Here is a 15,112-nt window from a genome sequence, read left to right on the forward strand (position 1 = left end):
CATCACTTTATATGAGATCATGTTACTAATCATGATGTAATCATAGAGTTCATAGATACTAAGCATCAACTAGCTGATATTTTTACAAAACCTCTAAGTAAAGAACAATTTGATTTCATAAGAAGAGAATTAGGAATGTTGATGTGTCCGAATGCATAAACTTGTTAAAATTATTATTCGGACTTTGTTGATTGAATGATCAAATCACTTAATTGTCATTACATGCCTAAAATAACATGTTGAAAATTAATACAAAATTTTCATAACAATGAGCATGTCTTCATGATTGTATAGTCTTGTCTGATTGCATGAAAGTGTTAAATTAAATTTTCAGTTCCAATCGGATTTCATGAATACATTATTCTCTTTCAAACTTAATAAACATATGTCATATATAGTTTGATTCACATCATTGATTTTTGACAAATAGAATCATCTAGCAAATGCATATCTTTTAGACTTATCATGTGAAAAATATTCTCTTTGATAAATAGATTTGATGATTCCTTCTTATAAAAGGAAGATATTTTTATGTGCAAGGATTTGATTCACATAAATATCCTGATCCTTGTAAAGCATGCCTTAATATCCTATCGATTTGAACTACACAAATGGCTTTCCTCTTTCATGCAAAAAGATAATAACAAATAAAAAGGAAGAAGTTTTCACTCTATAATCTTCATGTCATATTTTTCTTGAGATGTTTGTATAATTTATATCCTATCACTCTATATAGATAAATGACATAAACCTACTTATGGCATCATACGTATATTTAAAAGTTGTTTATATCATTCTCCTTTTCGTTGATGACAAAGGGGGAGAAATATATGAATTGATGCTATAAATGTCATATTATGTTGAAAAAAGCAGATATATGAATTGATGCTATGATTATGCCATACTTGCATCATCGAAAATATATGAATTAATAATAACTATGATTGTCATATTAGCAATATGCCATGTTTGCATCATGATTAAGATATCAAGAACTTGCATCGTGGTCCTACGTGTTGATATCTTACCATGTGATGAAATGCTATGATTGCTAAAATACTTGAAATGTGTGCATCATGTTAAGATATCAAAATCTTACTTCGAAATTTTACATGTTGATATCTTACCATATGATGAATTGCTATCATTACCATCATTCACATTTGAAATTTGAAAATGGATGTCAAGCCTTGACATCATACATCATTTTTAGAGAGATATATCATGATGGGAATCATGATGGGAGTATTGATAAGGTTAAATGATTTTAACTTATCAATATGTCTCTTGAATTCAAAGGCTTTGAATTCAAGAATGACTTATCTCAATTATGGCACATAGATAGGGGGAGTTAAGGTTAACTCCGTTATCAATTGATTGTCATCATAAAAAAGGGGGAGATTGTTGAATCTCGGATTTTGATGATGACGTCAATTATCATTTGTTATCTAATCCATATGTTGAGATAAGTGTGCAGGATTAACTACGATGAAAGTAAGACATGCAGCAGGAGTTACGCCGGAGTCAAGACTATAATCACGTTGGGAGTTCGAGAGCTCGACGGAAGTCTGGACGGTCGTCAGAGGTTCTGCGGGAACAAATCCGAAAAGTCCAGGAGCTTGCCAAAGAAGCCCGTCGGAACTTGCCAAGTGGATCGTCACAATTCCAGGAGTTTGCTGGAAGTCCGCAGGAGCATCACCGAGGGTTCATCGGATGATCGACGGAAGCTCACCGAAAGAAGCGATTGATGCACCGGAGCAAGTTGCAGTAAATGTCTTAAGAAATTCATAGTTAGCACGATGATTAAGTTAGAAATGGGAGGTGATCCCATTAACTTAATCTTGGGGCAATTGGGCCCTTGACAAACCCAAATTGGGCCGAATGGATTAGCCCATTCGGACCCAGATTACTTGGCCAAGAGGTGGCACCGCTTGGGTCGGCGGTGGCATCGCCTAGGGCTTAGTCTCCGAGCTCTGGCTGGGCGGTGCAACCGCCCCAGTCAGGCGATGGCATCGCCTAAGCTCGGTCTCCGAGCTCTGGCAGGAGGTGCAACCGCCCCTGACAAGCGGTGGCACCGCCTAGAGGCTCAGTCTCCGAGCTCTGCCAGGCGGTGCAACCGCCCCAGTCAAGCGGTGCAACCGCCAGACCCCGAAATTCCAGGAATTAACAGTTTTGAGCTCGGAATTCAAACTGGGTTGGGGCCTATAAATACCTGACCCTTTCAGCAATGAAAGGGCAACCAAAAACCACTTAAATCCTGATCTTACTTTGTGACTTTTAGAGCTCAAAAGTGTTATATAAGTTAAAAGTTCTCCTTCCTCTTTTCTTACAAGTTTTGATCTATCAAGCGAGGAAAGAAAATTATGTAAGGGTTGTCTCCTAAGCCCGTCAAAAGGAGTGAAACTGTAAAGAGGTGGTTGGCCTTCGCCTATTGAAGGAAGGCAAAAGTGGATGTAGGTCAAGATTGACCGAACCACTCTAAATCTCAGTTTGTATTTACTTTGTGCATATTATCTTTACTACAAACCTCCTCAATAGCTTACTGCCTTCTGTGCATTTACGATCGTGTTTCAAAGTTCAGTATTTTCTGAATCGGCGTTTAGACGTAAATCAGTTTTATCATACAAACATCATATTTCAGTTTACGCTTGCATTCTAATTTCCATCATAACTGCAAACTACCTTCATAGACTTGCTTTAACTACATCTTGCTTGATCACAAGTTAAAGTGATTTACGAATCGGCTTTTTTACTGAAATCGCTCTTATCGTATGAACGCAATTTTAATCTTCGAAAGTTTTCCGCTGCACTAATTCACCCCCCCCTCTTAGTGCTCTTGATCCTAACACCTTTAGGAACCCAAACTAATTTGTATGGACTCAATCTTTTAAATTGACATTTGTAAACAAAATGATCATATTTTTCATAAAAATTATATTTTTCTCTAGTGAGATATGTAATGTATATCCTTTAACGAAGATAGTTAGCTTTTGTTGAGTGTTACTCACAAAGCCAAATGTGTTAGAGATTTATTACCTATTTAATGACTTTTAATATTTCTTGTAGTAAAATATTTTCTTTCTTAAGTGAATCTATCTCTTGACACTTAGTGCAAGAGGCTCTCATCATGCTCTTTTTTTAATTTATCAAATTCACTAATAAGAGAAGCATAATATTTTTTTAATAATTTATATTTTTTACTAACTAATTTACATTCATCAAACAAATCATGAAAAGCACTCAATAATTCATCAAAAGATAAATGAACTTTAATTGAGTCACTTATGGTTGGCTCCTCGTCTTTGGATGCACTCGAATTGTCCCAAGTTGTTTTGAGCGCTTTCTTTTTCTTTAGTAGCTTCTTTTTCATTTGGGGACATTCATTTTTTAAGTGCCATAGCTTCTTGTATTCGTAGCATATTATTTAGTCCTTTTTTAGTTTACTTTTATTATTAATGTATTGTTTTGTTTTGTTTATTCTTAAGAATTTTTTAAACTTTCTTGTAAGGAGTTCTAAGTCATCATTATCATCATCACTTGAGTTTTCACCCAAGTGACCTTCTTTGATTCTAAGTGTCATATCCTTAAGTTCATCATGTGCTATGCACGTCATCTCATAGGTCAGTAAGGACCTGATAAGTTCTTTAAGTGGAAAGTTATTTATGTCCTTTGCTTCTTGTATTACCATTACTTTAGGATCCCAACTTTTTGGAAGGGATTGTAATATCTTAATAACAAGTTCAAAATCAAAAAAACTTTTATCAAATGCTTTTAAACCATTGACGATATCTGTAAAATGAGTGTATATATCTCTAATGGTCTCGCTTAGTTTCATACGAAATAACTCATAACTATGAACCAAAAGATTAATTTTTGACTCTTAACCATATATATGTCTTTGTGTGTGACTTCAAGTGTGTACCAAATGTCATGTATAGTTTCGTATATAAAAACCTGTTTAAATTTGTTTTTATCAAAAGCATAAAACAAAGCATTCATTGCTTTAGCATTTAAGGTGAAAGTCTTCTTTTCCAAATCAGTTCATTCGTTCATTGGTTTAAAAGACTTCTCAAAACTATTTTCAACAATGTCTTATAATTCGAAATCCATAGAAAGCAAGAAAATTCTAATTCTAGTTTTTCAATATGTATAGTCCGTCCCATTGAACATATGTGGATGAGTGATAGAAAGACCCTCTTGATTGCCAGCATAAATCATCTATCTTGGATTTCAAACCAAATAGAGAGAAACCTTGCTATGATACCAACTATTAGGATCAAGTTGGCACTAAGAGGGGGGGGGGAGGGTGAATTAGGCTTATGATAAAAAATTCGTTGATTTGAAAAACTTCAATGATTTTGAAAAGCTTGATTCGATGAAACTTGTATCGGAAATGATATCAAAAGTATGTTTCACTTGAAGCAAATATAATAAGTAATTAAAATAAAGAACAACAATAGTGAAGAGCAAAAGGAGGGTGCACACTAAATTTACAGTGGTTCGGTCGTCGTGACCTACATCCACTCCCGATTCCTCTTCCGTTGAGGCCACCGACGTCCACTAACGATCTTTCTTCAATGGGCAAACACCAACCACCCTCTTACAACACTTTCTCCTTTTCATAGGTTTAGGAGACAACCCTTACATGCTTCACTCCTCTCTTGAATGATCATAAAGCTAAAGAAGGAGGATAAGGACAATTAGTACTTTTTTAACACTTTCACACCCCAAAATCTCAAGACTTCATATTTTCATGCTCTTTCATGTAGGAAAAAGTAGGGTATTTATAGGCCCAATGACTTCAAAAATAGAGCAAAAAAGTGTCTCATCTCGATTTTTCAGGGTATTAGTGGTACCATCACCTGCAGACTGACATTGGGCGGTACCACTGCCCAGTCTGGATGATACCATCACATGATAGAGCCTCGAAGACCGAGCTCTAGCGATACCACTGCTTGACAGGGCGGTACCACCACTTGATAGCATTAACTACCGACAGTACCATCGCCTAGTTTGGGTGATACCACCGCCCAAACCACTTGGGAGGCCGAGCTTCAGACAGTACCATCGCCTAGTCTAGGTGGTGTCAACACCTGACGTGGCTCCAAATGGTTGAATGGACCATCGAACCGGCACAATTCAGCTATGTTTTCTGTCTCGTCGACTTCTAATTGAGTTAGTAGGATTTCTTCGAAAACTAACTCAAATTAAAGTTCTAACTATGATAGTTAAAATTAAAATAATTACGATGATACAAGTAACGTCAATCGTTAAACTGAAACTGAAACGTCTGAGTTACTGGATATCTTGCATCGCAGGATTGGGTAAATCATCAAATCTAAGGGATGGACATTCAAACGTGAAGCCTGCTCGAAAGCAAATTGCATCAAAGTTACCTTGGCCTAACACTCTGAAATACCATACATATTTCATTGTCAATTAATTATATAATTAATGACCTTTTTGTGTTCCATGAATGATTATGCTATATTCATTATAAAGTATACCGAGCATTTGCTTTTCAGATATTTTTTGATGTTCTCTCAATTACACATGAAGCAGTATCGATTAGATATTGCAGGAGCAATTTTGGAAGACCAACATTTTTGTGAAAAATATGATTGTTAGTTTGTACACATTGTTTAATTGTTTTCTTGAAAATAGTTTGTATACATATGTTGTTTTGCAGAGTTTGTGAAGTCTTATTGTACAAATAAAATATTATTAATATATTATAAATATTGTAAAATGAAAACAGTATGTATACATATAAAATAGAGCATTTGTCGTAAAACAGAGCACATATCATATTTTTTCTAATTTAACATCTGAATAATTTGTATACCATTTTTTATACTGTGTAAAATAAAGCATTTGTTGTCAGTTACATAACATTTATCTAATATGTATTGCACTTGTCTTGCATTATGTATCACACTTTGTCTTGGAAATTTTTATTTTTTTTATTTTTTTATTTTTACCAAAATATAATGCATTAATGGGATGCTTTGTAATATTTGAGCTTCTAAATAGGTGGAAAACCTATCTAAAACAAATTGATCTAAAAAACACAACCCCTTGAATCACTTAGACTGTTTTTGGGTTCAAATAAAAAATAGCATAACTGAATCAAATCCCGACCAAAATCTAGTGAAAATTTCAAGACACCTTTGAATAGCACCCAAATGACCATTTATGAGATATTTTCTATTTTAGAGGTTATTTGATATTTTTGGATATTTCAGCATCTGAACCGTCTAAAATTTTTCTAATTTCTCCAAGTTCTTTTAATCTCCACCAAAATATGATGCGTCCATAAATTATTTTTAAATATTTGAACATCTAAATAAGTGGAAAAGCTATCCTAAACATTTGATCCTAAACACCCAAGCCCTTGTATCACTTGCACTGTTTTTGGGGTCATTACAAAAACAATATAACTAATACAGGGCCTAGACAAAATCTGATGAAATTTGAATGACATTCAGATGGATATTTATGAGATTTTTTATTTTAGAGGATTTTTTGATTTTTTTTTTGTTTTTCAACATCTAAACAATTTGGAATTTGACTAATTTCTCTAAGTATGTTTTTGAGATTCTAAATAGGTAAAAAATCTAACCTAAAAATTTGGTTCATGAAACCCAATCCCTCCTATCACCAATACTGTTTTTGGGGTTAACTCAAAAACAATATAACTGGGTCAAATCCTAGTCAAGATCCAGTGAAATTTTTAGAACACCTTTGAATGACACCCAAATGGACATATATGAAACTTTTTCTATTTTAGAGATTTTTTATATTTATCTGAGTTTTTCAACATGTAAAACAAAGCATTTGTTGTAAAACGATGTATTTACTAAAACTTTCCATTCAAATGGCCTGAATTATTTCAATTTGTGCTAATTTGTAAAACAAACAATTATAACATATTACACTATCAGAATTTGTACGAAATTTAATCCCAAAATTATTTTTGTATTCATATATTACAATTCTGTAAAATAATTGAAAATACATAATCACTAAGCCGCTTCAAAATTAGTTTGGATAACCAAAAATCCACTCATCTTATCATTGGTCATAAGCACTAAGAAATAAGTGTGAATTTACATGATCGGTGATTATGTCCAAATTATTGGCACCTTAAACATTTCTTCTTTTACGTGACACTACGTGTTAGTTCTTTTTGTTTTCTTTTTTTCTTCTACCAACCTATATCATGCTGTTAGGAAAAGAGTCGGCACTAAGAGGGAGTAAATTAGTGTAGTGGTAAAAATATTATTTTTAAAAAATCTTTCATATGTTGAAAATCGATTTCGGAAACTTGAAAGCGTATGAGAGTGTAGGTGTAGTAAAAGCATAATAAAGAGGAGAGGCGGTTTACTATAAGAGTAAAGTACTCAAAGGAAACGCAAACCAAATTTTTATAGTAGTTGGTCATCGTGACCTACATCCACTCCACCGATTCCTCTTTCGTCGAGGCCACTGGCATCCACTATCGGTCTTCCTTCAATAAGCGAAGACCAACCACCTTTTACACCCCTCTTCTCCTTTTCACAGGTTTAGGAGACAACCTTTACAAGCACACACACTCATCCTAAACAGAATTCTATACATAGACTAGAGGAGGGGATTTCTCAAGTGATTGCAACAGTATCTCTTCACTTTTAAACTCTCTATGCTTGTGTTTTTTTTAACCAGGGATGATAGGGGTATTTATAGGCCTCAAGTTTATTGAATCTCGGATTTTGATGATGAAGTCAATTGTCATTTATTGTCTAATCTATGTGTTGAGATAAGTGTGCAGGATTAACTACGATGAAAGTAAGACATGCAGCAGGAGTTGCGCCAGAGTCATGACAATGATCACGTTTGGAGTTCGAGAGCTCGACGGAAGTTCGGACAGTCGTCGGAGGTTCTGCCGGAACAAATCCGAGAAGTCCAGAAGCTTGCCAAAGAAGCTCGTCGGAACTTGCCAAGTGGATCGTCGCAAGTCCAGGAGTTTGCCGGAAGTCCGCAGGAGAATCACCGAGGGTTCATCGGATGATCGACGGAAGTTCGCCGGAAACTCGCCGGAAGATGCGATTGACGCACCGGAGCAAGCTACAGAAATTGTCTTAGGATTTATCGTAGTTAGCACAATGATTAAGTTGGTAATGGGAGGTGATCCCATTGGCTTAAAGCTCAGTCTTCGAGCTCTACCAGGCGGTGCAACCGCCCCAGTCAGGAGGTGCAACCGCCTGATCCCGGAATTCCGGGAATTGACAGTTTTGAGCTCCAAAATTGAACTGGGTTGGGGCCTATAAATACCCCACCTATTCAGCACTGAAAGGCAGAACTTACACTCAAAATCTTGACATCTTTCTGTGATTCTTAGAGCTCAAAACTGTTGTAAAGACCAAAAGTTCTCCTCCTTCCGTTCTTCAAAGTTTGAGTTGTAAAGAGAGGAGAGAAAACTTCTGTAAGGGTTGCTCCTAAACCCGTCAAAAGGAGTGAATCTGTAAAAGGGTGGTTGGCCTTCGCCTATTGAAGGAAGGCCTCTAGTTGACGTCGGTGACCTCGTTGGTGGAGGAAGCCAAAAGTGGAGTAGGTCAAGATTGACCGAACCACTCTAAATCTCGGTTTGCATTTCCTTTGAGCATTTTACCTTCACTGCAAACTTCTCAATAGCTTACTGCCTTCTGCGATTTTACGAATGAGTTTCTAAGTTCAGAATTTTTCGAATCTGCGTTTAGACGTAAATCGGCTTTTCTTGTACGATCATCATATTTCAGTTTACGTTTACGTTTTGATTTCAATCATAACTGTTTACTGCCTTCTGCGATCTTACGAATAAGTTTCTAAGTTCAGAACTTTCTAAATCTGCGTTTAGACGTAAATCGGCTTTTATCGTACGAACGTCGCATTTTAGTTTGCGCTTGTATTCTGCTTTCCATCATAAACTGCAAACTGCCTTCGTAGATCTACTTTAACGTCATCTCGCTTAATCTTAAGTTAAAGTAATCTTAGAATCGGCTTTCACATCGAAATCATTTTTATCGAACGAACGTAGCTTTCGTTTTAATCGCTGAAAAATTTCCGCTGCACTAATTCACCCCCCGCCCTCTTAGTGCTCTTGATCCTAACAATTGGTATCAGAGCTCGGTTAACTCTCAAACGGATTAAAACCCAAGAGAGATGGCTTATGCCAGAAACCAAGAGGGCCATTCTATTACACGTCCACCCATGTTTAATGGGACGGACTACACCTATTGGAAGACCCGAATGAGGATCTTTCTTATTTCTATGGACTTTGAACTTTGGAATCTTGTCGAGAATGGTTTTTTGAAGTCTTCTCTTCCAATGATCGATTAGAATGATTTGGAGAAGAAGGCTTTCGCTCTTAATGCAAAGGCTATGAATGCCTTATTTTGTACACTTGATAAAAACGAGTTTAATCGTGTTTCGATTTGTGAAACCGCATTTGATATTTGGCACACACTTGAGGCGCCCAAAAGCAAATGGGTACCTAAAAATCATCCTTTCTTGTAGAAACCCACACCATCGCAAGCTAGGAGCAAGAGATGGTACCTTGATAGTGGATGCTCAAGGCATATGACCGGAGATCCATCTCAATTCTCTAAGCTCACTAGCATAGACGAAGGCTATGTCACCTTCGGAGACAACAACAAGGGTAAAATCATTGGCAAAGGAACCATAGGTAACAAATCCAACTTCTTTATTGAAGATGTTTTGTTAGTTGATGGTTTAAAACATAACCTCTTGAGCATTAGTCAATTATGTGATAAAGGATACACTGTCAAATTCGAATCTAATGCTTGCATCATTGAAAAACCACATAAAAACATGTCTATGATTGCATTAAAACAAAATAATGTATACACTATTGACATCAATGATTTGTGTAATGAAATGTGTTTTTCGGTTTTGAATGAGGATGCTTGGCTATGGCATAGAAGATTAGGTCATGCTAGCATGAAACTAATCACTCAAATATCATCTAAAGAACTTGTAAGAGGAATTCCTCATATCAAGTTCATCAAAGATAATGTATGTGATGCTTGCCAATTAGGTAAACAAATTAAAGGTAGTTTCAAAACTAAAAATCAAATAAGCACCTCTAGGCCCTTACAATTGATCCATATGGACTTGTTCGGACCAATCTCTACATCGAGTCTAGGAGGTAGCAAATACGCCTTTGTCATTGTTGATGACTATAGCAGATATACATGGACCTATTTCTTAAAACAGAAAAATGAATGCTTTAGATATTTTACCAAGTTTTGTAAACTTGTTCAAAATGAGAAGGGTTCTATGATTTCGTCAATTAGAAGTGATCATGGTGGAGAATTTCAAAACCATGATTTCCAAGAATTCTGTGAACTCAATGGATACAACCATAATTTCTCTACTCCGAGAAATCCTCAACAAAATGGGGTAGTAGAAAGAAAAAATCAAAATTTACAAGAAATGGCAAGAACCATGTTGAATGAACATAGCTTACCCAAATACTTTAGGGCCGAAGCCGTAAACACTGCATGCTATATTTTGAATAGAGTTCTAGTAAGACCCTTACTCACCAAAACTCCTTATGAGTTATGGAATAACAAAAAACCCAAATGTTTCATATTTTAAAGTCTTTGGGTGTAAGTGTTTTATCTTGAATGAAAAGGATAACTTAGGAAAATTTGATGCTAAATCCGATGAAGGAATCTTTCTTGGTTATTCTTCGGTTTCTAAAGCTTTTCGTATCTTCAATAAAAGAACTTTAATTATTGAAAAATTCATTCATGTTGTTTTCAATGAGATTTCCGAAATTAGGAAAAATAATCTTGATGATGATGTTAATTTTGATTCTTTGAATTTAAATGAAACCCCGTCTCCAACTAGCAACTTGGATGCATCAACTTCCCAGATTTCCTTACCCAAGGATTGGAAGTATGTAGATGCTCATCCTAAGGAGCTAATCTTAGGATACACATCAAAGGGGGTTCAAACACGATCTTCTCTTAAAAATTTTTGTGCCAACGCCACTTTTCTCTCCCAAATTGAACCCAAATGTGTTGATGAAGCCATGAAAGATAATTCATGGATTATCGCAATGCAAGATGAATTAAATCAATTTGAGAGAAATGAGGTGTGGACGCTTGTTCCTAGGCCAAATGACCATTTAGTTATTAGTACTAAATAGGTCTTTAGATACAAGCAAGATGAATATGGTATCGTGGTTAGAAATAAGGCTAGATTAGTGGCCAAAGGTTTCAACCAAGAAGAAGGTATCGATTACGAAGAAACCTTCGCTCCTGTGGCTCGATTAGAAGCCATAAGGATGCTCATTGCCTACGCTAGTAGTAATAATTTTAAGTTGTTTCAAATGGATGTTAAAAGCGCTTTTCTTAATGGCTTTATTTCCGAAGAAGTCTATGTTGAACAACCTCCTGGATTTGAAAATAATAGTCTCCCTAATCATGTGTTTAGATTAACTAAAGCTCTCTATGGTTTAAAACAAGCTCCAAGGGCTTGGTACGAGAGACTTAGTTCTTTTTTTATTGAAAATAATTTCATAAAAGGCAAGGTTGATACTACATTATTCATCAAGAACTTTGAAAATAATTTTCTCATTGTTCAAATTTATGTTGATGATATTATCTTTGGTTCTACGAATGAATCTCTCTGTGAATCTTTTGCTAAAACTATGAGTCTTGAATTCGAAATGAGTTTAATAGGAGAGGTAACATTCTTCTTAGGTTTACAAATCAAACAACTAAGCAATGGCATCTTTATTAGTCAAACTAAATATGCTATGAATTTACTAAAGAAGTTTAATATGAATAACTCAAAAGCTATTAACACTCCTATGAGCACCTCCACTGAGTTAGAAATTGATGAAAGTGGAGAAAGCTTCGATCAAAAAACTTATAGGGGTATGATAGGAAGTTTACTTTACCTCACTGCAACTAGACCAGACATCATGTTCAGTGTAGGACTTTGTGCTAGATTTCAATCAAACCCTAAGATATCTCATCTCAAAGCAGTTAAAAGAATACTCAGATATCTTAATGGTACAACAAATCTAGGATTATGGTACTCAAAATCAGAGAATCTTGAGTTAATTGCTTATGTTGATGCGGACTTTGCTAGGTGTAGATTAAATAGACAAAGCACATCAGGAACATGTCAATTCTTAGGACATGCCCTTGTTTCCTGGTCATCTAAGAAACAAAACTCGGTTGCACTATCGACAACCGAAGCTGAATATATTGCAGCAAGTGCATGCTGTGCACAAGTTGTATGGATGAAAAATACCTTAGAAGATTATAAAGTTCATCTTAAAAATATTCCCATTAAATATGATAACACAAGTGCAATATGCTTAACAAAGAACCCTATACAACACTCAAGAACAAAACATATTGATATTAGACATCATTTTATACGAGATCATGTTGCTAATCATGATGTAATTATAGAGTTCATTGATACTAAACATCAACTAGCCGATATTTTTACAAAACCTCTAAGTGAAGAACAATTTGATTTTATAAGAAGAGAATTAGGAATATTGATGTGTCTGAATACTTAAACTAGTTAAAATTACTTTTCGGACTTTATTGAATGATTAAATCACTTGATTGCCATGTGTTGAAATGCTTTGATTTTTGTAGCATAATCTTGTCCGATTGCATGAAAGAATTCATCTCATTTTCGGACTCGCTTAACAGCTGGGATGACAAAAATCAAACACACTCTTATGAAAAATATTTTTTTCGAAATGGATTTGATAAAATGACTTTCCTCCTTTATGCACAAAGAATTATAACATACAAGGAGAAGAAGTATTCAAAGCATTATACTTATCATGTCTTCCTTTATATGCTTGATAACTTGCTTATATTGTTCTCCTGGTATGCTTGATAACTTGACATCTACCATGCTTTTTGTTGATGACAAAGGGGGAGAAATATATGAATTGATTTGATGCTATAAACACTGATGCTATGATTATGCCATGCCTGCATCATCAAGAGATATATGAAAAGATGCCATATATAGAAATGCAACACTTGCTAAAATATAAGAAATGTGTGCATCATGTAATGATATCAAAATCTTACTTCACTGCTTTGCATGTTGATATCTTACAATATGGTGAATTGCTACTATTACCATCATTCAAACCTGTAATGTAAAATTTGAAAATGAATGTCAAACCTTGACATCATCTTCAAAGAGATACATCATGATAGGAATCATGATGGGAATATGTCTCTTGAATTTATAAGGTTTTAAATTCAAGAATGACTTATCTCAAGTATGGCATATAGACAGGGGGAGTTAAGGTTAACTCCCTTATCAATTGATTGTCATCATCAAAAAGAGGGAGATTGTTGAATCTCGGATTTTGATGATGAAGTCAATTATCATTTGTTGTTTGATCTATGTGTTGAGATAAGTGTGCAATATTAACTACGATGAAAGTAAGACATGCAGCAGGAGTTGCGCCGGAGTCATGACAATGATCACGTTGGGAGTTCGAGAGCTCGACGGAAGTTCGGACAGTCGTCGGAGGTTCTGCGGGAACAAATCCGAGAAGTCCAGAAGCTTGCCAAAGAAGCTCGTCGGAACTTGCCAAGTGGATCATCGCAAGTCCAGGAGTTTGCCGGAAGTCCGCAGGAGAATCACCGAGGGTTCATCGGATGATCAACGGAAGTTCGCCGGAAACTCGTCGGAAGATGCGATTGACGCACCGGAGCAAGCTGCACAAATTGTCTTAGGATTTATCATAGTTAGCACAATGATTAAGTTGGTAATGGGAGGTGATCCCATTGGCTTAATCTTGGGGCAATTGGGCCCCTGAAAGACCCAATTTGGGCCGAATGGATCTACCCATTCGGACCCTGATCACTGTAGGAGGTGCAACCGCCCAAGCCAGGAGGTAGCACCGCCTGGGCTCAGTCTCCGAGCGAGACTAGGCGGTGCAACCTCTCCTGACAAGAGGTGGCACCGCCTAAGCTCAAGTTTCGAGCTCTGCCAGGCGGTGCAACCGTCCCAGTCAGGAGGTGCAACCGCCTGAGCTCGGTCTTCGAGCTCTGGCAGAGAGGTGCAACCGCCCCTGATAGAGGTGGCACCGCCCAGAGGCTCAGTCTTCGAGCTCTGCTAGGCGGTGCAACCGCCTCAGTCAGGAGGTGCAACCGCCATGATCCCGGAATTCCGGGAATTGACAGTTTTGAGCTCCAAATTTGAACTGGGTTGGGGCCTATAAATACCCCACCCATTCAGCACTGAAAGGCAGAACTTACACTCGAAATCTTGACATCTTTCTGTGATTCTTAGAGCTCAAAACTGTTGTAAAGACCAAAAGTTCTCCTCCTTTTGTTCTTCAAAGTTTGAGTTGTAAAGAGAGGAGAGAAAACTTCTGTAAGGGTTGTCTCCTAAGCCCGTCAAAAGGAGTGAATATGTAAAAGGGTGGTTGGCCTTCGCCTATTGAAGGAAGGCCTCTAGTTGACGTTGGTGACCTCGTCGGTGGAGGAAGCCAAAAGTGGAGTAGGTCAAGATTGACCGAACCACTCTAAATCTCGGTTTGCATTTCCTTTGAGTATTTTACCTTCACTGCAAACTTCTCAATAGCTTACTGCCTTCTGCGATTTTACGAACGAGTTTCTAAGTTCAGAATTTTTCGAATCTGCGTTTAGACATAAATCAGCTTTTCTCGTACGATCATCATATTTCAGTTTACGTTTACGTTTTGATTTCAATCATAACTGTTTACTGCCTTCTGCGATCTTACGAATAAGTTTCTAAGTTCAGAACTTTCTAAATATGCGTTTAGACGTAAATCGACTTTTATCGTACGAACGTTGCATTTTAGTTTGCGCTTGTATTCTGCTTTCCATCATAAACTGCAAACTGCCTTCGTATTCTGCTTTCCATCATAAACGTCATCTCGCTTAATCTTAAGTTAAAGTAATCTTAGAATCGGCTTTCATATCGAAATCGTTTTTATCGAACGAACGCAACTTTCGTTTTAATCGCTGAAAAATTTCCGCTGCACTAATTCACCCCCCCCTCCCCTCTTAGTGCTCTTGATCCTAACAAAGTTGATTCAAAC

This window comes from Musa acuminata, chromosome BXJ3-9 (genome assembly GCF_036884655.1).
Source record: "Musa acuminata AAA Group cultivar baxijiao chromosome BXJ3-9, Cavendish_Baxijiao_AAA, whole genome shotgun sequence".
Lineage (NCBI taxonomy): Eukaryota > Viridiplantae > Streptophyta > Magnoliopsida > Zingiberales > Musaceae > Musa > Musa acuminata.